Here is a 23502-nt window from a genome sequence, read left to right on the forward strand (position 1 = left end):
GGCAGCCTGGCACCTAGAAAACATTGTCGAGAAAGGCATATTTGTTATATTGATTCAACAAAGTTTATTAGTTATATTGATTGGAGGTCATCAGGTGTTTGAAAAAAATTATTTGAATGCATGATGACATCATAACATATTTGCTGGAATCATTTTGATGCCGTTATCATGGGACGACTGAGGTCAAAATGCCAGTCAGAGACACTGCCAATAAAACAGGATGTTTATTAAGTGAGACGAACTTCATTACGTTGCTCCATATGGTAATAAAACCATACATGCACTTATTATGTAGAGGTAAACTTTGAACACCCAATAAACATTGAGGAGCTACAAATGCTATCAGCATTTTTTAAACATGATTTTACACCCAGTATGTCTAATAAAAATCCTTTTCCAAAGTCATACTTTGTTCTCATTAACTCAAGCAAGGTGCACCTTTAAACAGACTGACCTTTGATTGCACTTCAGGACACTTAAAACATTGTCCATCACAGTCGTATTAAAATAAAATGAAATTATGCATTTCTGTGTATTTTGCGGTTTAATCATATTAATTGATTTTTTTGCGTAGGGTACAGATTGAGTTAAATTAATACATAGCCGTGGCATTCATAATTTAGACAAATAGCACAACGTTTGCCCTCCTGAATCAATTCTAATTTAATGTTTTGGTGGTTATATGGTGCAGCAGGTTCGCAGGCAAACCACAGGGTGTTCAGCTCTGTGGAACATGGGTACTATATTATTTCTCACTATATTACTGATGGGAAAACCATTTCCACCAGTGGTGAGGACTGCGGCTAAACTCTACATGTATTCCAGTGGCATGTGGTACTGGGTGTCTCTGGCTTCCCTCACTCAAAGTGGATGGCCAATGGATGTTTTCATTTGACCTTTGCCAGCTGGACTGTATTATTATGCCAACATCCAATCAATGACAAGAGATGCTGTTTAATGAACCCTCAAATCTGAGAACTCTCTTTCTCTTTCTGCAGTTGATCTTTGCAAAGCCCCACTTAAATATGTTACTGACTACTCCCACCTTAGATACTGTTGTTGTCCAATATTTTCTATGGCACGCTTTTTCTTTTTCAAAGATGATCTGTGTTATTGGATGGATTTTAATGCAGGTTTAAATACATACAAAAAATTGGCTTAAAGGAACACCACTCTTTTTGGAAATAGGCTAATTTTCCAACTCCCCTAGAGTTAAACAGTGGAGTTTTACTATTTTCGAATCCATTCAGCCGATCTCCGGGTCTGGCGGTAGCACTTTTAGCATAGCTTAGCATAGATCATTAAATCTGACTAGACCGTTAGCATCTCTCTCAAAAAAATGACCAAAGAGTTTAGATATTTTTTCTATTTAAAATTTGACTCTTCTGTAGTTACATCGTGTACTAAGACGAACAGAAAATAAAAAGATTTTCTGCAATTTTCTAGGCCAATATGACTAGGAACTATACTCTCATTCCTGCGTAATAATCAAGGAACTATGCTGCCGTACCATCACTACCATGGGTGCAGCAGGCGCAATGATATTACAAACTTAGTGCCCGTCACGTTGGAAGTTACCGAGCTGGGGAGTGGGGACTATTTTCATGGTACGGCAGCACAGTTCCTTGATTATTACGCAGGAATGAGAGTATAGTTCCTAGTCATATTGGTCTAGAAAATCGCAACTTTTTCTTTTCATTTTTCAACTTTCTGTCGGTCTTAGTACACAATGTAACTACAGAAGAGTCAAGTTTTAAATAGGAAAAATATCGAAACTTTTTGGTAATTTTTTTTAGAGAGATCCTAACAGTCTAGTCAGATTCAATGATCTATGCTAAAAGTGCTACTGCCAGACCCGGAGATCGGCTGAATGGATTCGAAAAAGGTAAAACTCAACTGTTTAACTCTAGGAGAGTTGGAAAATGAGCCTATTTACAAAAAAAGTGGAGTGTTCCTTTAACATTGTTGAAGAGGATGCGAGTTTACAAATCTTTAAGCAAATGTTGCGCAGTGCATTCTGTAGATGAACCCCTCATTCCACGTTAAAAATCTACAGTACATTTGCTCCAGTAAGTTACTAACTTAAAGGGGTCCTTAATTATGATTTCACTTATTTAACTTTAGTTAGTGTGTAATGTTGCTGTTTGAGCATAAACAACATCTGCAAAGTTACGACGCTCAAAGTTCAATGCAAAAGGAGAAATTTTCTTTTTACAGAAATCGATTTTTAAGGACTACAACAAACGACTGGTAGGGACTACAACGAACTTCTTCCCTGGTTGGTGACATCATTAACCTTAAAGAATAGTAGCCCCGCCCACTGATTCTAGCACAACAAGTAGTAGTAGGTAAACAGACGTGACGCTAACACTGGATTGAGCAACTAAGCGAAAAACATGCATTTAAAGATGCATTTAATGCATTTACATGCATTAAAATGTTGTGGAGTGCCAGGTTGTAGAAAAACAGTAGCTGCATTGGATTTGCAGAGAGCCTGAAATAAAAAAACTATGCCGTGCCTTTTAGATTGGATACGACGGGAACGGCGCAACACACTAATGCGAGTAAAACGTTTTTACTGTCACTATTGCTTTGTTACAGATCGTTTGATATGTACGGATTATGTCTAACCAAAATCACCAGTGACCAGTGATTTCTGATATGTAATGGTTCATGTAGGCCTTCAGTCAGATGTTTTTGTCTCATAATCGTTTAATGTCAGTAAATCAAACCAGTGACTAAGCGGTCAACTTCAAAACAAATTGTCTTAATAGGATGAAAATAATCTGTTATTTAAACTGCGATTAAATTATACATAGAAGAAAATGATCAAAGATTGGTTTCTTAACAATTGCTGGAATCTCTCGCCAAATCTCGCGTTAGAATCAACGGATCTCTCTTTTACATTGTGTTTGTACTGTTAGTTATGATGAAAGCATTCGTAAGTGCGCAGAAATCGGATTAAAATGATGAGATCGCTGCATTCAAGGCATTAGAGGTCATTTAATGTTGGCTACTTTTTCCTTCTAAAAGCTTTGTTCTCGTGTGTAGTGGGTTGAACCCAGTGTGACCAGTAAGATAAATATCCCCTTTTGGAGCCCTTGTGTGGTTTGGAGGTTTGTTTTAGACAAAAAAACACACAATGACTGAGTTCACCCATTATAAGTAGCTGGTATTTAAGTATAGGCAGACATGCACACACAAAAATACATAACAAATCACTATATTGCCCTGCCAGTATTGTGGTCATCTGCACCCAGGGTTATGTTCAGGCAATATTTTGTCTTTTTGACTATTACTACCATTGCTGTAGTTTAGTTCTTTTGACAAGGTTTATCTTGACCCTATCAACATCTGCTGCGTGCTTTCATACACTGTATCTAAAATTATCTAAAACATAAAAAACCTAAATATATCATTGACACCACTCAAAGAGCACACCCTCATTTAAATGTTTGATAATTAGTGACCACAGCAAGAGCGACTAGCTACAATACAGCTACTCATTACAGGCACTCCAAATTAATGGGATACAATCAGTAGGCTTTCCACATGGAGTACAATAAAAACAACATTTACACCACAGAGACTACGAGTCCAAATGTATTAAAATTAACGAAACCAATCACACCCTTTTGCATGATGGGAAATCACATTTAGAGGATGCTATTTTAACTTCTTTCTGTGGCAAACCATGCCTGTGGTATGCTTGATCCAGCAAATATCACAGTAAATCGGAGAATATTAAACGTAAAGCCACAGCGAATGTGTAGAAAATAGCTTTGCTTCTCAAAAGTGAATGCTAGTTGCTCCACACAAGACCTTCATTATCGTCAATTGGTCCTTTTTTATGTAAGTCCATTTTATGTCCGTAGATGAATCAAGAAAAATCAGTCCTACTTTATACAAAAGGCACTTTTCCCAAAGGGAAAAAATGTCTACTGGGAATTTGAGCCCTAATTCTCGTCTGCTGTGTACATACACGTGCAGTTGTTTGGCAAGTGCACGTACCATTGCTAATTGAATGAGCTTTAAACTAGTATCAGAAGTCACCTAAGCAAGAGGAAATGGGAACCATTAAGAAACCATAGGCAGGTATAAAGACACGGCCATCACCTTCCGTTAGATGCGGTCCCGGCGGCGGGGGTGTCCGTGCTGATTGCCGGAGCGGTTTAATTAAGAGCCCTGTAAATGTGACGCCCCCACACCATTGAGTCACGTGGTGGAATGTGTGATGGGAACAGATGCTGAACTAATGACAACCTGGTGACACCCAACCGCATCCTACCGCCTTCTCGAACTGTCTGTGGGCCAGACCCCCCACATCTTTAAGTCTCTCTGTGTGTGTAAGTCGGTTCTTCTATCTGCTGATGGTTTATAATGGTGGGGGGGATGGCGACTGGGATGACAGGGTGAATGCACATTCATGGTTAATACAGGAACAATCCTGTCCCTTATCTAAGCAGAAAACCTTTTTGGAACTCTGGTTTACCAAAAGGCAAAACAAAGCAGAGGAAAATATAATATGCTTTATGGATGGAGGCAGGGAGAGAACGAGGGTTCAGTGACGGATCTCTCGAAGTAGTCGAGGTAAACTAACCTATTTTAGGTTCAATTATATTGCTATTCACTCTTTGCCCAGGTTAATGCGGGCAGCTCAGAGGTGCAGACACGGTTAGGAGCAGTTCATGATGCCACAGCTTGCAAACAGATGTGCTACCCTGTGCCCTGATGCCCTGTGCCAGTCGTACACAGTTCTGCCACCAAAATGGCACATTCAAGCTGTTTTGTTTAAAATCCTTCAGCTCTGGCTGTTATTTTGGACACAATTTATGTGCTTGTTTCATATTTTAAAGATAAGCTCTCTGTTTGAGTCTTTCGGTAAACAAGGTCACATAAAACAACACATAAAATCTCACATATAACAGCACTGGCTCAACCAATAGTGTGATTTTTGGGCGGGATTATTTGGCAAACAAAGTTTACTCATCACTTTATATTTTGAAATGGCTTATTGAATTGCTTGTTCTTTTTGTTGTAGTGACCTTTTGTATCCAATACACACAAATGAGTTTGGCTATTTGACCTTAAACACATTTTGAGATACTATCATGTGGCAATAATAATATGTTTTATGATGGGCATAAAACTATTAAAACAATGTATGGGCACACTAAAGTAAGACTGCTTAGAGTCATTCACACAGTCACAGAACAATGACACTTTTTGATAGACAGTACTAGATAATAACTGATACCGTTAACGCTGAAGGCTTAACCAATTCCAATGTTCATGGAGTGTTTGGGAAAGATGAGAATCTAAGTTCCATTTGATGAAAATAAATTACAAACAGTAAGTGTTTTGGTGAGCGTAAAAATGCCAAAGTTTTTCATTTTTATTCATTATTATTATCATTTTATATTTAATTTATATAAAAAAATGGGTTTGACATTTCATTTGGAGTTCTGGTAAAGAATAAAGCTAGTACATTTACTGTTGAATCTGTATCTGATAATCTGTAACTGGACAATGAAAAACTGGAACATGTTTTTGTTCTCCCCATAATAATTAATTGTTTGCCTCTGGTTTTCTGTACTTAGTCAGAAAAAGTACTGTAGCCTAATCCGGAAATAAATGGAGTGTAATCTCACAGATATTCATTGCATTTGTCTTTTTTATCCACAGTGTAAAGCTGCATGTTTATTCTAGTTGGGGCTGAAATGTGTTTCAAACTTTGATTCTTGTTTTGAGTGACTGAAGGCTTCCTGATTGATGAGACGCAGACAAACAAACAGATGGCAGGAATGAGGCACATACGTATCCTCTCTCAAAGGCCCATGGGTAGATTGAAGTAAGCACTCATTGATACCGAGAGAGCCTTCGACACATTGCTTTTTATCTAATCTTAAGAGATCGGTGCTGTTGAGTCTCATTTGGCAGCCACTTTTTAATGGAATAGCCTTTATTTGTGGCTGTCAGGCCAGCTACGAGGGACAGACTTGACGTTTGGCAGCTTGTCGCCTTGCTTGGCCCTGATCAGTCTCTCAGGGTCTGCTAGCAGAGTGCAAAATCATGTCGCCTAACACAGTGCTGTTTACTGCCCGGCCCACCAGCAGCCCCGCTAACACGCCGAACATCTAATAAATAATACAGAGCAACAGACGGGTGGGGGAGGCCACCAGTGTTTGTGTGTAAATAAAGAAGTAGAGATGGGTTTGGAAGAGCAGTGTCTATTTATTTGTGAAGATTCAAAATGCAGCACTAATGGTGTTCACGTGCAGGCTGTCATATTTAATTTATGAATAAATAAGCAAGAAAGTTGTCTGGTCAGTGAGTAAGACCCTTCTCTACTGGAAATTAGGACCATCTTTTAACACCGTGATTCACTCGGGTGGACTTGGAAAGATCTTTACTGCTTTGTTAAGCCTATAAAACGCGGAGAAAGTAGCTCATTATGTGAAATGTTCTGTGACCGTTAAAAAAAGTACGCTCTAATATAGTATAACTATGGGTAGTATGAATGAACATTTAATTCGGACGTACTACACACACCATGTTGTTACTGTCACGTGAACTACCAGCGTTAGTTGCTTTACTTTCATTCATAAATCCTCTCTCGTGGCGTCATGGGATAGTAAAATGTCCATCGAATGTGCACTTCAGAATCTCAGCTGAAAACGTATATCATCCGGGGACTTTTTGCCTAATGTTTTTCAAATACTTATTCGGACATACTAGTCTGTTGGCATACTGTTTTTCGTATACTATATAGTAGGGAAGTATGCGATTTCGGATTCAGCCTTTGTTTCCGGTGTTTCCTTTTTGTTTCCATGGTTTCTAGTATGTTCTCATTGGTTGTCATGGCAACTAAGTTTAATTGATTTGGTGCACCTGCTCCTTGTTTTTAGCTCTTGTGTTATTCTGTGTATTTATTACCCTGGAAATCTAGAGTTATCGCGAGAGCACAAATTGAATTTGCTCAGGGAGTTACTCTGGCATTGAGTAATGATGCTCATTAACTATGCCCTTGTATCCGAGCTGCACCAATCACATCGGGTTATCTGATATAGGCGGGCCAGAGGCGAGCTAAACAGATGTGACGCTGTGACGTCGAAGTCATTAGTAAACATTGCAAGATGGCTATGGATGAATACCAGTTGTTTGAAACGGCTTTGGCCAACAGAAGACGGCGCTCAAATCGTTCCTTTGCAAGAAGGACATTTTTGCTGTTTTGCCGACCGGATACGGCAAGAGTCTAATCTACCAGTTATCTCCGTTGGTAGCTAAGCGTATTGGGCTTATTGTTGTGATTGGTCGTAGTGTTATCCAATTGCGTGCAGTGAGATTTTCAAATGCATGCTTGGTGACGCCCCTCGAGTTGGGCGATTTTCATTACTCGATGCCAGACCCAAAATCTTTCAAATTTGGATGTATTTATAGCCCTTAGCTGTAGTTTCATCTTGTCTATGTTAAGTTGGTTGTGTTTCTCCTGTTCTCCTGTGTGTTTGTTATTTTGTTTGAGTTGTTAAATACATTTTATTTATTCATTAACTTTTTTTATATTTATCCTAATGCTAAATGAGTAGGCCTGTAATATGAGTTCATATGAACAAATGTCTGGTTTATGTCGATAAAGAGTACTTGAGTCTTACTGATGAAGCTGTGTTACTTGAAAAGGTGTAATAATTTATATGAGATGATGAATCTGTAAAAAATCACATGACTTGGTCCAACTCCTAAACCTAACCATGATTGTGATCTGGAAAAAACCCCAGACATGAACGTTGTACCGTACTTTTTTATTGTTATAAGAGCGTTTTGGGAAACTGCAGCATTCCGTTTTAAATAATTTAATTTAAAGAAAATTAAGTAATTACAATTTAAAGAATGTTTTTTATTTTATTATTTAATACTTTTAAATGAATTGATTGGCTGTTTTTTTTTTTTTTTTTTTTACTGTGTTAAGAGGACCTAAAACATGCTTGTCATTGACTAAGTGTCATATGAAGCACATAAATGCTCAAGTGCTCCAATATATCCAGCGCCTGCACAGAACTAAAATACATACAGCATTGCCTTTAATGCTCCAACTAAATCAGATAGCATTTTTAAAACAGTTTCTTGCATTTTCAAGTCATGGCAAATAAAAAATTACCGCATGTCGTAAAAAAGAGAAATATAGATTCCCCACGGAGAGAGGCAAGAGTTAACTAAATCAAGCCATTAGGGACTGAGTGGGGAAAAGCAAATGAAAAACTAGCTACGGCCTCTTTTATTGTTGGGTTTAATTAAATTTTCAGCTCTAATTACAATTAAGCCACTTAGTATGTATAATAATGTTTGCATCACAGAGCAGCACAGATGCAGTCCATCAGCGCAATTAAATATTAAACCAGTGGAGGCTGTACTAATAGTGGCGCAGCAAGAAGCCGTCCTGTCTGCGCGCCAACCAATGCAACCGGGACTCCCCGTACGGTCGTTCGGAGACCCGCAGAGCATCATCGCCATTCCCTGCCGCTGAGCTGTTTAGCTGTGCCTTGCTATTTTTGCCCTTTTTTTAGTTAGTAATGCTTTTACATCAAATGCTTCTCGAGGTGAATATAGGTCACTTTGTGGATCATCCGGTGGAAAAAGCATTACTGACTGGGAAAAAAAGGCGGGAAAAATACAGACACATGGGTAAACAGCCCTGGAGAGTTTGCGAGAGTGTTTCTGAGCTGTGAATCGGTGGTCTAATGCAAAATTAGTGTTGTGTTGCCAAATTATTCATAAGCCAGGAATGAGTGCATTTTAAGCCCAAATGATACATTTCTTGACTCATCCCTCTCTGCTTCTTTCCGTGTGTGTGCTAATGTCCTGTCCTCTCTTTCCGACGATAAAGCTTCACTCATCAAGGTGTTTTGCATTATTTAGGACACGGTGACCGCCAACAACACTAAACAAGGGTTTATTTGGTTCTGCTTTGTCAAGCGCTTTGACAGCACGTATGTTTCCTCTCAAGCATTTAGCAATAAAGAGCAAACTTAGATGATTTTGGTTTGGGTCACATGGGCGCTCTTTACAGTGACGGATATTCTGCCATGACCCGAGTTGTAGTCGAGATGCCTTTCATCTTCCATATTTATTTTAATTTCAGCTGCAACCATTCAAAATGAGCAGCAGCAGCTGATCAAACAGTATTGTTGTGATACAAATCAGTTGTTTTAGCTCAGTTCGTAGTCATCCACGCTGTCCCTCGCGCTGATTGTTGGAGTCAGTGCATCCCTTGGCAAGCTCCAGTCCTCCATTATGGGCAGAGAGGAATGTGTAAGGGTGCAGGATCTTTGAACTGTAAAGTCAGGCTTTTGGCTCGGCCGCCATCAAGGCATGCCTGGATAAATTTAGCAGCCATAGAATAAACCTAAATAGAAGGCTCCTCTTGGGGTAATAATTGGGTGTTGCTGCCCTACATTGCAAACACTGTCGATTCCAGTGAAATATTTCTGCACTGAGGCACACAAACAAAGCATAAACACAAAATACATGAGAGAGGAAAAAAACAGACACGATCACAGAGTGGGTGTGTGTGTGTGTGTGTGTGTGTGTGTGTGAGAGAGAGAGGTATTATAGCTTTGAGGATTTTGAATTGTAATTTTACTTTAGTTTTAGTTTGTTTTAATAGTTTCGGTAGTTTTAGATTTCAACCCTACAATTACATTACTATTTATTCCATTTGCCCATGATGACACTTACTACACTAGGTCTGGCTCCACGGGGCCTGGCCCACCTAATCATGAACTTGGCCCACCCTGGAAACCACCAAACCTCCCACGACCTCAACTATCTGGCCCGTGTTGTGTTATAGAGGTCTAATCGGACAGGATACACTGAAAATCAGAAGTCAGAAATAAATTTGTGTGAACTGAAGGCTATTATTTCCCCCCATATTTCCTTCAGTGCAGAAAAATAGAATAAGAAATAAAGTATTATTTTTTACCCAGAAAGGTTACATTAATTTAATAAAAAGTGACATTTGTTACAAAAAAATTATATTTCAAATATAGAAATTTTATCAAAGAAACCTTAAAAAAAATATATATATTTTTTTTGAATATTAGGCTGCACTACTGTTTTCAACATTGATAACGACAAATAAATGATTTCTAAAGGATTATGAGACACTGAAAACTGGAGTTTTTTTTTATACAGTATATTCAAATAGAAAACTGACTTTAAATTTGTAATTATATTTCACAAAATATCTGCTGTACTGTTTTTATTTTTTAACAGTAGTGTAAATCATGTGAGTGGATATTTAAATGTTGAAATTGTGTTGATCTCTGTGTGCATGATATGAAAAACATAATGTTGCCATCAAAAATATGTGATGTATAGGTTAAAGATTCAATCTAGAAGTAACTATACGTGCAAACTCACACCCTTCACAACAACCAAAAACATGTGGTACCTTTTGACAAACAGAGCCTGATATGCAAAAACATATCCAGAGAGCCCTTTATCCCATGAAACACTACACCAGCACGTCAGACCCAGTGGTGAATGTCTGACAGTAAGTAATGATATTCCCTTGTTTTTTCATGATTCGAATTTGATTGTCCTAAAATGTCTTGTATATATTTAGATATGAGGTTTAGGTTGCATTTATTCAGCAATCAGTATTTTTTTATCAGTTTGAGGTGTGATAAGCTGCTGTTTATTGATCGCTTTAAAAACGTTATCTGTCTTGCAATCTCTCTCTCTCTCTCTCTCTCTCTCTCTCTCTCTCTCTCTCTCTCTCTCTCTCTCTCTCTCTGTGTCTCTCTGTCTCTCTCTCTCTGTGTGTGTCTCTCTGTCTCTCTCTCTCTGTGTGTGGGCGTGGGTTGGATGGAGATGTTTATGACGAGGGATTATCCAGAAGTCCAAAGGGCACCATGATTTAAGTTTCATCTCCACTGGTTCATCACCCTGCAAAGCCAAAGGGGTCACCAGTTAGAAAACACTCAATAGTTGTTTAAGTCTTTTTCTATTCCTGGTGATATTACCTACATGATTATCAGAAATATGATTGTGTTTTCTAGTTGGAATAAAAACAGTAAAGCATGAAATATCATCTGATAAATTATTGTAATGGCTTTTAAAAGATAATTTACAGTCATTGAGACAGGATATTATACACTCACTCAGATCTATAGTGACGCAGGTAATCGGCAAAGGTAAATGTGCGTGTGGTGATCTTTAGCTGAAATGATCATAAATATTTTACAATATAAACAATCATAATGAAAGAGAAGCAAATACAGAATAATCCCCTCGTTCAGTATAAATATTTGGCAACTAAAGCAAAAGTGTCAATCATGGAACAACCAACATGTATGGCAAGAAACTGCACAGAAGTTCTCATGAATTTAAGGGTTCTTCTGCAGTTCTGTTAAGAACCTCTGGGGGCAACACACACACACACACACACACACGCACGCACACGCACGCACGCACGCACGCACGCACGCACACCTGCCATCTCTGTTTTATTGCCATTAAGGGCTTTGTGTTTATTGCATGACATTGAAAACTTGTAACTCTCCCTCTGCTTTTATGCTTGAGATTATATTTGATATTTTGTAAATGCAATGATCTTGAGTTGACATGTTAATGTGTACTAATGCACATACGCTACGGACTGTTTTAAAGTTGGTGGTAGATTCATAAGGCCTACTGGATGAAAATTGTTATAAATAAATTTGCTGAAATAATAATATTTTCTTTTGTCAACATTACAATGTAAGCATTTTAGTTATGAAACTCTGATGGCTTGCATGGATCTATATGTACACTATATTTCATGTAAGGTCAGTAAAACATATACTTTTAAAATCCAATGTGTTTTATAGATAAAGATAGTTTCTCATCCACACTTTATATTAATGTATCTTCATGCAATGACAGCTGTTACATTCATACTGACAAGAATTAATGCAGATTGTTTTAATGAAATGTGAATTTATTGAAATGCTATTCAAAATTATCTATGATTTGAAAAAGCATTAACTTTGTGAGTCAGTGCATTGTGAATTAAGTTAAGACCAATGTTACATTTATTGAGCGTTACAATTATCCCTGCTCTTGGCAAGATGGCAGTAGTTTGAGAGGTAGTTAATGAATGTTTGAATACAGATTATAGTCACTCTGGCGCTTGTTCTGTACAGACTGCTTGTTAGTGGCTTGGTGTGGCCATCATGTCATGTCATCATCTTCATCCTTCAAGGTCACAACGTCTCTGTTCTCACCATCAATGACCCCCCCCCCCCCCCCCCTCTCTCTCTCTCTGTCTCGCTCTCGCTCTCTCTCCCTCTCTCTCTAGTCTCCACCTTGCTTTCTCTCCTCTCACCCTCATTGTGCTGTATCATAATTTGCCTAACTGAAAGCAGGTGGGAAAATCATTTGACGTTGAGTGGTCCAGATGTGCTGCTCCCAAGATGTTGTCAGATTTGAAATAATTTTCTCAGCACTATTGAAACTTCACCAACCGACATGGCTCCGTCCCATATGCTGTCTTTCTCTCTTTCGTTCTGTTTCACACACATCTCATCAGCTGCATGGCCCAACAGTGATTACGGGGCAGCTGTGAGTGGAGAGGACGATGTGAAGCAGTTTACACACACACAATTGCTATTAATGTCCAAGACTCGAGGGGCTCCTTTATTTATTTATCTCCCACAATGCCGTTGTTTGGACGTGAAGCGCGACTGATTGTGTGCTGTTGTGTGCAGCAGGAGCCAGCAAACCGTGAGGGACACACCTGTTAGTGTACACCCCTCATCAAGAGCTGCTTCACTTCTATCTATCTATCTATCCATCTATCCATCTATCTATCTGTCTGTCTGTCTATCATTCTACTTATCTATCCTACTCTGTCTGTCTATCTATCCATCTATCTATCTCTATCTGTCTGTCTGTCTGTAATTCTACTTATCTATCCATCTTTCTGTCTGTCGTTCTGTCTGACTGTCTATCATTCTACTTATCTATCCTACTTTATCTATCTATCATTCTACCTATCTGTCTGTCTGTCTATCTGTATATCATTCTACTTATCTATCCGTCTGTCTGTCTGTCTGTCTGTCTGTCTTTCTGTCTATCATTCTACTTATCTATCCATCTATCCTACTTAATCAATCTATCTATCTATCTATCTATCTATCTATCTATCTATCTATCTATCTATCTATCTATCTATCTATCTATCTATCTGTCTGTCTGTCTATCTGTATATCTATCTATCTATCTATCTATCTATCTATCTATCTATCTATCTATCTGTCTATCTGTCTGTCTGTCTGTCTGTCTGTCTGTCTGTCTGTCTGTCTGTCTGTCTGTCTGTCTGTCTGTCATTCTACTTATCTATCCATTTGTCTGTCTGTCTGTCTGTCTGTCTGTCTGTCTGTCTGTCTGTCATTCTACTTATCTATCCATTTGTCTGTCTGTCATTACTTATCTATCCTACTTTATCTATCTATCATTCTACCTATCTGTCTGTCTGTCTGTCTGTCTGTATAGTCTGTCATTCTACTTATCTATCCATTTGTCTGTCTGTCTGTCTGTCATTCTACTTATCTATCCATTTGTCTGTCTGTCTGTCTGTCTGTCTGTCTGTCTGTCTGTCTGTCATTCTACTTATCTATCCATTTGTCTGTCTGTCATTACTTATCTATCCTACTTTATCTATCTATCATTCTACCTGTCTGTCTGTCTGTCTGTCTGTATAGTCTGTCATTCTACTTATCTATCCATTTGTCTGTCTGTCTGTCTGTCTGTCATTACTTATCTATCCTACTTTATCTATCTATCATTCTACCTATCTGTCTGTCTGTCTGTCTGTATATCATTCTACTTATCTATCCATCTTTCTATCTGTCTGTCTTTCTGTCTATCTGTCTATCATTCTACTTATCTATCCATCTATCCTACTTTATCTATCTATCGATCTATCTGCATGTCTGTCTATCTATCTTGTCCGTCCTTCTGTCTATCGTTCTATTTATATGGCATCCTGTCTGTCTGTCTATACTGTGCAATTTTAATACGTTTTAAGGTACTCTGTGGTCAAATATTTAGCTTATTGCTTTGATAAGGCATTATAGTGTAAAAAAACAACTACAACATTAGACATCTAAAGTAGCAGAAAATACTCCCATTCTTAACTCAGTGTGTCTAGGCCTGACCAGTCAGAGAAACGTCACAACTGTTTTTGATTTGAATCCTGATCTTTAGTCTGTGGATAGTCTCAGACAATGAGCTGAGTTGAGTTTGGGTTTTATAGTTTTATGGTGACAGACAGTAATATCAACCATACGCCACTTTTAGACAAAGAATGGGACGTGATCTCATAGTCGGCCTCTCTCATCCACTAATGACAAGGGCAGCGCTCCCTAATCCCTCTCTCTTTCTCTTCCTCTTTCTTTTCTCACTCCTTGTCTACTCTCATGTCTAACCTCTTCGATTCCCCCCCGCACTGCGGACCAGATGCCAGTGTTGGCCAGGAGTCTCCGGAGGCTTCCAGTAACATATTGGCTTATAATTAATGAAATTAGCGCTGTTATCTGTTGTGAAGATCCCAGCTCTGGAATTAGACACTCTGCAGAAAGAGAGAGGGAGAAAAGGCAGGAGAAGGGATGCTGGTTGAGAATGTGGGATACCAAAATGAACAGAATGCCACTAATGAGGAAAAGGAATAGAGGAAAAGTGGAGTTGACAGAACAAATGAGTCTCCATCATGGCAAGAAGGACAAGCAGGAGGACAAAGCCACTTTTAGCAGTGGAGAAATTAGACATTTTAGAATTTAGACCACTCAAAACGTAACTATGCAATGTGTATGTTAACACAACGGCCAGAAACTCAACCAGCGTCTCACAGCTTTTAGATTTTTTTTCTGCTCCAAAAATTCCCCTGTACTTTATTTTTTACATTCCAGAGACCCCATTGGCCATTCATTTTTGGAACAGCTTAAATATGTTTATGGGCTTTGAATAGCTCCAAAATGATTATATATATTTTTAGTATTTGTTAGTATCAATAATAGAAATGCATATTGAGGAGTTTATCTTTAATAGAAAACGTATAGTTTAAATCTTTTAGAGGTCAAATAAACAATTAATTTATTGTTTTGTTTTGAATCTTCTATAAGTTGCATATAGAATGATATATCACATATCATATCTATAGTATATCACATATCACATCATATATCATATCATGGCATGTGACGTCATATTTTCATATAACTAGCTTTTATCACAGTATTGAATTGTTACCAAATAGTGTTGTCCTCCTAACATGTTTAATACCTTTTTTCAAATAACAAAAAGAAAGTTTAAGGACAATAAAACAATACACAAAAATGTATGAAGTAAACCGATTTTCAAACAGATTAAATAGCAAAATAACTATAGAGCATAATTAGGTAACACTTTAAAAAGTGAGGCATATGTCAATAGATATATATCATATCACAGTCTAATAAATCCAGTTTCAGAACAAAACTACTGTTTTACCAGTCTTTATCAATGTATCTAAAACTATTTCTTTCACGTAAAAGTAGCTTCTTCATTGTTTGTTTATGATACATAATGCAATAACTTGAACCTTATTGTAAAAGGTTACTTTTTTCAGTCAGCATGTGTAAATCAATTAGTCTATTTGTGAAAAAAGCAGATTTACATGAATACAGGGACCTGACCATTAAGGTCAGGCTGCATTGTTTTACATAATCTATTAGTCCTGGTTTGGGTGGACAGTGTTTGGTCCTGGAGGAGTTGCGGTAATGACAGGGAACAGCACACGCTCGGCACTGAATGAGACACGGCCGCGTCTGCAGACACGTCGGCCCACAGGCAGCCCTCCAACATTCAACCTCAACTGCTCCTTAGGGTCACTTTAGCCAGAGTGCGTGGTTCCTGTTCCGCCCTGTGCCGATCACTGTTCACACATACACACACACACACACACACACACATGCCAGTGAAGCATTGTTCTGGTTCATAGGCACATAAACGGACAGTTGGTGTGCTTTAAGGAGAATGTAATTAGTATATTCATAGAGAGGAACAAACATCACGGAAACAATTGCCACATGCACACACACACACACACACACACACACACACACACACACACACACACACACACACACACACACACACACACACACACACAATAGAGGTTTGTTTAGACAGGGTGGGTAAATTGTTTCTGTTTGGAGGATATTTATCATGCACGGCATGGCCCTGTGGTCCAGTGGCTTCTGTAATGGGTCTGATTAATGGAGCCTTATTAACAAAAGGTGGTTTGTTCAGACCCCGCAGGCGCCATGTAATACTGCCACTCAACACTGCTGTAATGGGCTGTTTGAGGAACACTGTGATTAAACACCATTACATGCTTACTAAACTCTTTAACTACACTCAACAGAACTGGGTTAGAAAACAATGACGCTTCAAAACAAAACGAAGGATGGGTGAACAGACCGATCAATGGAATGATGGACAGACAACTGGCTAAGTAAGTGAATGAATATGTAAGTAGTATGTACTAATTGGAACAGCGAGAGATAAACAATAAACAACAATAGTTAATAACAATGAAAAATGGTGCTTTAAATACATTCTGCTATAATCTAGTATTTATATTTGCGGTAGGAGGAGTCATTGATGCGTGTTGGCACAGTTCCAAACGCACTCCCTGGACAGACTCCTAATTACGGCCGCCCGAGCTGAGGCCGCCTGCGTGTGCTGCCACTAACCTCATTCCACAATATCTAGTCCTCGCCGTTAACTAATCCAATCAGAGCTCATTTCAAACTTCACACTGGAGCACTAATAGAATAATGCCATCATATCAGCTCTGCACTGAAGGGGGAGGCACGTTCTGCGACCTCTCTCTCTCTCACACACACACACACACACCACACACACACACGGATAAGCCGTATTTCTGGCCCTCCCCCCTCCACATCCACTGGCACCACAGGGCTGGCAATAATAATTATTATGTAAATAAATACGCCAGCGGTAATCACATTCGTGCCACTGATCCAATTAGAGCGCTGATACTCGTGGGCTCTGTGCAGACCGGTGCCTGATAGGTAGAGTCTATATGTCTGTCTGGCCCCTAATGCTGGAGCCAAACTTCTGAGCTCACCTGCTCCATAAACATCCATCTACTTACTCAACACAACTCCATATATATTCCCTTGCAAGGCGGTGTTTTCTTTTAATCAAAGGCAAACATAAAAATGTTGTGTAAAAAAAGAAGATAATAAAGCATTTTAGGCTTATTTGTAAGTTTATTTGATTGTTTTTTCTGATTAGGGTGCACTTTATTGTTATTATTATGAAACTACTGAGAAAATTCTGAGAATAAATCATTACCACCTACAGGCCATGTCAAAGTATAGGCCTAAGAGGGAAAAACAAGTAATTAGAAATAAAGGTTAAACTAAATTATATATATATATATATATATATATATATATATATATATATATATATATATATATATATATATATGTTGTAATAATCGGTGTAATAATTTAAATTATAGGCTATGAATTAAATAAAATTATAATAATGTTTATTGACCAACAAATCAGCATATTAGAATGATTTTTGATGGATCATGTGACCCTGAAGACGGGAGTAATGATGCTGAAAATTTAGCTTTGCCATCACTGGAATAAATTACATTTTAAAATATATTCAAATAGAATAGAAATAGATCAGGTTATTTTAAATAATATTGTAATAATATGTCACAGTATCACTGCGTTTACTATTTTTTATCAAATAAATGCAGCCTTAGTGAGCATAAGACTCATCTTTCAACAACATTTAGAAATCTTACAGACCCCAAACTTTTGAATAGTAGTGTATATATAGATTTTTTTATTAATATATATATTAAAATATTTATATATTTGTAAAATATTAAAGTATTTATATATAATATAACAAACCTGTATATATTGTATGTATAATATATCTGTGTATACCTGACAAAAAAAAACTTTAGAAAGATGTAAGGTACAATATTAGTTGTACATTAACTGTATAATTGGCTGCATTGTTAATGTACAGTAATATGTGAGTTTGGTATTTTAATTTTAGACCTCTGCTTTGTTGTGTTTACTGTTGTTAAAACAGATATTCTTATTATAATAGTATTTTATCAGCATTCCTACAACATATCAATCTTGTTTTTTATAAAGCACAGCATTGAAGGCACTTGCTTTTGCCATCACATCTGCTTATGATTTTTGCAATTTTTAGTTGTTTATAGTGTCTCTGAATTGTGCCATTGCATTTGTTTCATGTATATGAGCAAACTGCTGTATTGAGTTACTCGCAGAAAGGCAAAGTGTAGCTGCAGAGGTGCTGTAAAAAAATACTGTAAAATAACAGGACATTTTGTACAGTAATTTGCCGTTCTTTATAAATACATTTGAATACTGTAAATGACAATCTGAGGAAAATCACGACATCAAGTCCCATCAACAGTCAACAGGCCTACAATCAGATACATTTAAGAGAGAAGAAAAAATACAAAGCATAATTAAAGGAGAAGATTTTTATATTTTAGGGTCTTACTGGTAAACAAATCGGCAAACTATGTTAGATAGCTTGTTCGTTAGCATTTATTTGCAATCTAATCAAATGTCTGAGGTATATGTGATCATCTCGATTTGTTGTCAAATCTACGTGAGAGACTGGAACTTATTTTACAATTTGTTGTGTGATTTATAGAAATGTGCACTATGTGGCTCACAGTTACTCAACTGGCTGTCTCTGTTTTCAAGTAGTTTATTATTCTGTGAGAGAGTACCTTCAATATTGAGTTGGACTAGTAAGATTATTTTGCTGTTAAGGTCTGTAGGCTGCAATATAAAAATGATAACTTGTAACATATGTGCTAAGACCAGCTTGTGTGCAATGCATGTCAGGCACATGCCAACTCGTAGTTTTCATAGTTTCATGCAAACTCAGTTTTTTTGACTGTTGTAAGTTTTGTTTAATGTTATTTTTATGCCTGCTATGACTGTATGCACAATTTCATTCTTAAACAGTATACCGTTGTCCATGTTCTGCAGATGTGTGCCACTGCAGCAGATCAGACTGAGCCCACCCTGCAGTCCACAACTGACACTGCCGGGTAAGTGTCAGATAAACAAGGCATGGAGTATAGAACATATACAACAGTATTGAGCACACCGTCTAATTAATATATATTATAATATATAAATATATTAATATATTTCTGTAGAGATCTTTCTTTTTCATTAACTGTATTGTTTTCATCAGTATTGAAAGCCACATCATCTGTGAAGGCATCAGGGTTTGCCATCTTGTCACCTACTATGTGTTCAACTTACAATACAAGAGGAAGAATTTTGTTCAAAGGTAAATCCAAATTTTGTTCAAAGGTAAATCCTCTGCTAGTCATTAAACATCATTATTTGGATATTTTGCCCCTCTTCCCAGCTCTGTTCAGCGATTTAGAATGGTCATTTACTAGAAGCTGTGCCATTTCATTTAAGGGTTAGTTCACTCAAAAATGTAAATCCTGTCATTAATTCCTCACCCTCATGTCGTTCAAAACCCATCAGACTTTCGTTCATCTTCGGAACATAAATGAAGATCTTTTTGATGAAATCTGAGAGCTTTCTATACTCTCCGTTGAGTTTTGTACGCCTCCAAAAGTTCATAAAGTGATCATAAAACTAATCCATATTAATAAAAGCCTGAATTCAATGTTCATCAAATAAAGCAAAAATTTGGACTAAACCACTCAATTCTTATGGATTAGTTTTACAATCTCCTTATTAACTTTTTGAAGCGCCAAAGTGTAGCTGTCATCTGTCAATGGAGGGTCTGAAATCTCTCAGATTTCACCAAAAAGATCTTCATTTTTGTTTCGAAGATGAACAAAAGTCTTACGGGTTTGGTAGAAAATACAGTCTGCATGGTTCTGTCACTGGCAGATCTGTTCTTGCTATTAAAATTAAACTATCATTGCACCAGCCATGTGTAGAGCTCTATGCTACAGCATGACCATTCTGAACAATCCAACCAACTAACATCGTTCATTGCTTTAAGACACTTGTGTGTTTGGGAGAAATAAAGAGAGAGAGAGGTGAGGGAGCGAGGGAGGTAAAGACAGAGAATTTAGTTTCACATTCAAAATACTGTTCTGAATTTATTTAAGGATAGCATTGTAACAGACATTTTTATCTTTAAGTTTACAGGCCATAGTCCTAAATATCTGTCTGCTTAACACTTCTGACAAAGAAATATACTGCCGTCTACATTACTCAAAGAGACTAACGTCTCCTAATGCCTCAAATCGAAGTTGAAGTTAAAGATAAAGATGACTCAGATGATTGCATAATGCAACAACTTATGGTGAATTTAATGTTTTTTTTTTCTGTCTTAAGTGCAATGAATCTTACCTCAACTAATATCTTATATTTCTCTATTATTGCATTTTAGGCTCATCTGTGTAAACTCTTGAGATGGGGAAGAAAGGCTAGCCAGGTGAATGTTGTGTCCAAAACACAGGGAAGCTTCTCTCTGAAGCTTGTCTGCAACTGAGTCTGCAACTGAGAATCCCCATGTAAGAAACCATAATGGACTTTGAATGGAGCTTTATTTAGTCATCTGAAGTCACAGTATTGTTCTACAACCAGATGTTTCTGTAAGTCACAGCATGGTGTTCTGCTCAGCCCATTCTCACTGGTGAAGTGAAAATAGCGTCATTTAATGAATGTATTTGATACAATATTAGCTTTAATAAAAGCATAATGTTTTAAAGCCATCTCACGTTGGAGTCATTTGTTTGTAGACGTTTTCATTTTAGAATGGCAGTGGTTACAGTGCTTTAATACATTTTGTAGTAATTGTTTATGGAGATTAGGAACATTTAAAATAACAGTAAAATGGCAACCACCTGACAGTACTGTACAGCTATATTTTCTACAGCACCGTACGGTCATATTTTTTACTGTAATAAACTGTTGTAGCAGATGAACACTCTGTACAGTGTTAGTACAATTGTTACACTGTAAAATTACAGCATTGTACAGGTAAATAGCTGCCTGTTGTTTACTGTAAGTTAACAGGGAAGATTTTTGCAGTGGATGGCACATCGCTAGTAGGTGGTGAAGTCACTTATCAGTACTTGCACAACAAGTCACAAGTAAACAAGAAACAGCCAGTCCTCATGAATATACTCTCGTCGTGCCTCTCGAATGAATATGTAGTAATGAGAAAGGCCTATTAGTTTAAGCGGTCCCTGTTTAGCGTGCATAGTGCCATAGGCCCTGCTGAAAACACTATGGTTAATGCATCATTCTGACGAATGGCTCCCAGAGCTGAGTCCCTGCCTTTTACATCTCAATCAGGTCATTCCTGTTTATTTATGTATTGTACGGGAGGAGGGGGAGGGGATAAGCCCAATGAATAGTGCATATTTTTTTTCTCTCTATTTAGTAAAAAGCTTTCACAATGACTGCGTGCATCCATACGGATTCAACATCTGAAATTTCCCATTCCCTCAGAGAGAAAGAGCCGAAAAGAGAGGGCAGAGGGGCTAAATAGATAAAAGAAATCTTATATACAGATGTGGAAAATGTCTGCCTGAATTTCCCCCATATGTATTCTTTATATCTACTTTCTCCCTCTCTCTCTCACTGCCTCTCTTTTTTCTCTTATATCCTTCTTTTTCCCAGTTGGTCGCACGCTATTAAACAAACACTCTTAATATTTGGGCTGGCTGGCAGTTTGAATTTCATCTCATGGACGCATCTTGTTTCTTTCAAACCTTGACTGTTTTGACATTCGCTTCAATTAAGATATAAACAAGCAGGCCTCTTGATGGTGATGGCGGAGCCACTAATTTGCCTAATTGTTTGCAGTTGTCTGGGAAGCAGGGGCCTGATCGGCTGAACCAGAGAAGGGGAGATGAGGAAGGAGAGAAGGAGAGAGAGGGGAAGGAGGGAGGCTGTAAGAGAGAGAGAGAGAGAGAGAGAGAGAGGGAGGGACTGAGTGATTAAGGCTCTAAAGACTTCCTTCGCCTGTTTATGTGCTAGATCAGCTTCAAACACGACCATTAGACCACAATTACAGATTTGGACAAGGCAAGAGAGGCTCTGGGGAGGCAGTGGAGTGAGGATGTGGCCCTGGAGGGTGGGCATCCCAGACCCTAGAGACTAAAAGAGCCATCCAGATAAGCACCTCCAGTAAAGTGGTGATAAGGATTTATCAGCTGCTTGGACAGGCGAAAGAGTCGAATGACAGAACTGAAACATAACCTTTTTGAAGGAGACAGTGGGGACTGGCTATGAGACCATAAGTGTGCTTAGATTTCTGAGTCAAGTGGATTTTGAAAACAATTTAAAAACAGTTGTATTAAAAGTATTTGCATTTTTATAAGTTGTAGTTAAGTGGATTGGTAAAAAAGTAATAACAAAGCAGTCAAGGCTGATGTTTCAAGTTTAGTTGAAATGTATTTATGTACAGTATTATACTGTAGATCCGTATGTTTGTGTGTGTATACAGTGTGTATATATATATATATATATATATATATATATATGAGAGTGAGAGACAAAGATTGTGCCTATATATAATAACCTATGTAATAAAAAGCCTTTCTATTAAGTTCTAGTATGTTTTTAAGCAAGTAACCTAGGATAGAGGTTTTTAACCCAAATAACCTCTAAACATGATGATCCCTTTGTGAAAGACAGTTTCATGTACATAGTTGCATGTTTCCTAAATTAAATGATTAACTTTTATTTGTCTTTGTACTAAATCTAAAATAAATGATTGAAATGTTATGTAGAAAATATTTACTTTGTGTTAACACTGTATCTTTTTTCTACAATACAAGAGAAACTTTTTTCAATTCAGATTATTTGAACACAAAAAAATGTCATTCCAAAGCTGGTTTAGAGAAAACTGTGCCATTCAACTAGTGAACACATGAAAGGAAAAACACTCTGAAAAGATATGACAAATAGGCGACAAACTGTTCTTGAATGTATGTACTGTAAGTTAAATTTAGTTGCTTAAAAATATATTATTGATAAAAAAAAAAATTGTAGGCATTCCCACAATTTCCCTTGAGTTATCAGGGGTTAAGTGTCTTCCTCACATGCATGATGGTTATGGCTCATAGCTTTCTTTTTGCAGTGCTCAAAAATAACAACCTTCCAGTTACAGCCTTGAGTTTTGTCCACTCCATCACACCACCTAATAATTAAAGATGCCAGGTACTGTATAAGATATCAACTTGACCAGATGTTGCTAAACCAGAAGTCAATTGTGAGAGACAGTGGTGACCTTTGGCTGAATTTGTCACCTTTTCCCTGGTGAAAGTGTTCTTAATGAATAAACCAATGATTCATTCACAGATAATGATGTGTGTTGGGTGAGTGATGACTGTTTGAGTGGTCATCTATTAGGGAGAAGGTC

At 37.6% G+C, this 23502-nt stretch overlaps 1 long non-coding RNA gene across 1 annotated transcript in view; it reads left to right on the top strand.

Annotated features, from left to right (window-relative positions):
• Positions 1 to 20744, top strand: part of LOC307002039 — a 33224-nt gene extending 12480 nt beyond the window's left edge. The window contains exons 3-5 of the long non-coding RNA XR_013798404.1: positions 19119 to 19180; positions 19330 to 19428; positions 20518 to 20744. This is a non-coding gene — a long non-coding RNA (uncharacterized lncRNA). The remainder of the gene's footprint in view (positions 1 to 19118; positions 19181 to 19329; positions 19429 to 20517) is intronic.
• The last annotated feature ends 2758 nt before the right edge of the window (positions 20745 to 23502 follow it).

The sequence above is a fragment of the Phoxinus phoxinus genome (assembly GCF_949152265.1).
Source record: "Phoxinus phoxinus genome assembly, chromosome: 7".
Lineage (NCBI taxonomy): Eukaryota > Metazoa > Chordata > Actinopteri > Cypriniformes > Leuciscidae > Phoxinus > Phoxinus phoxinus.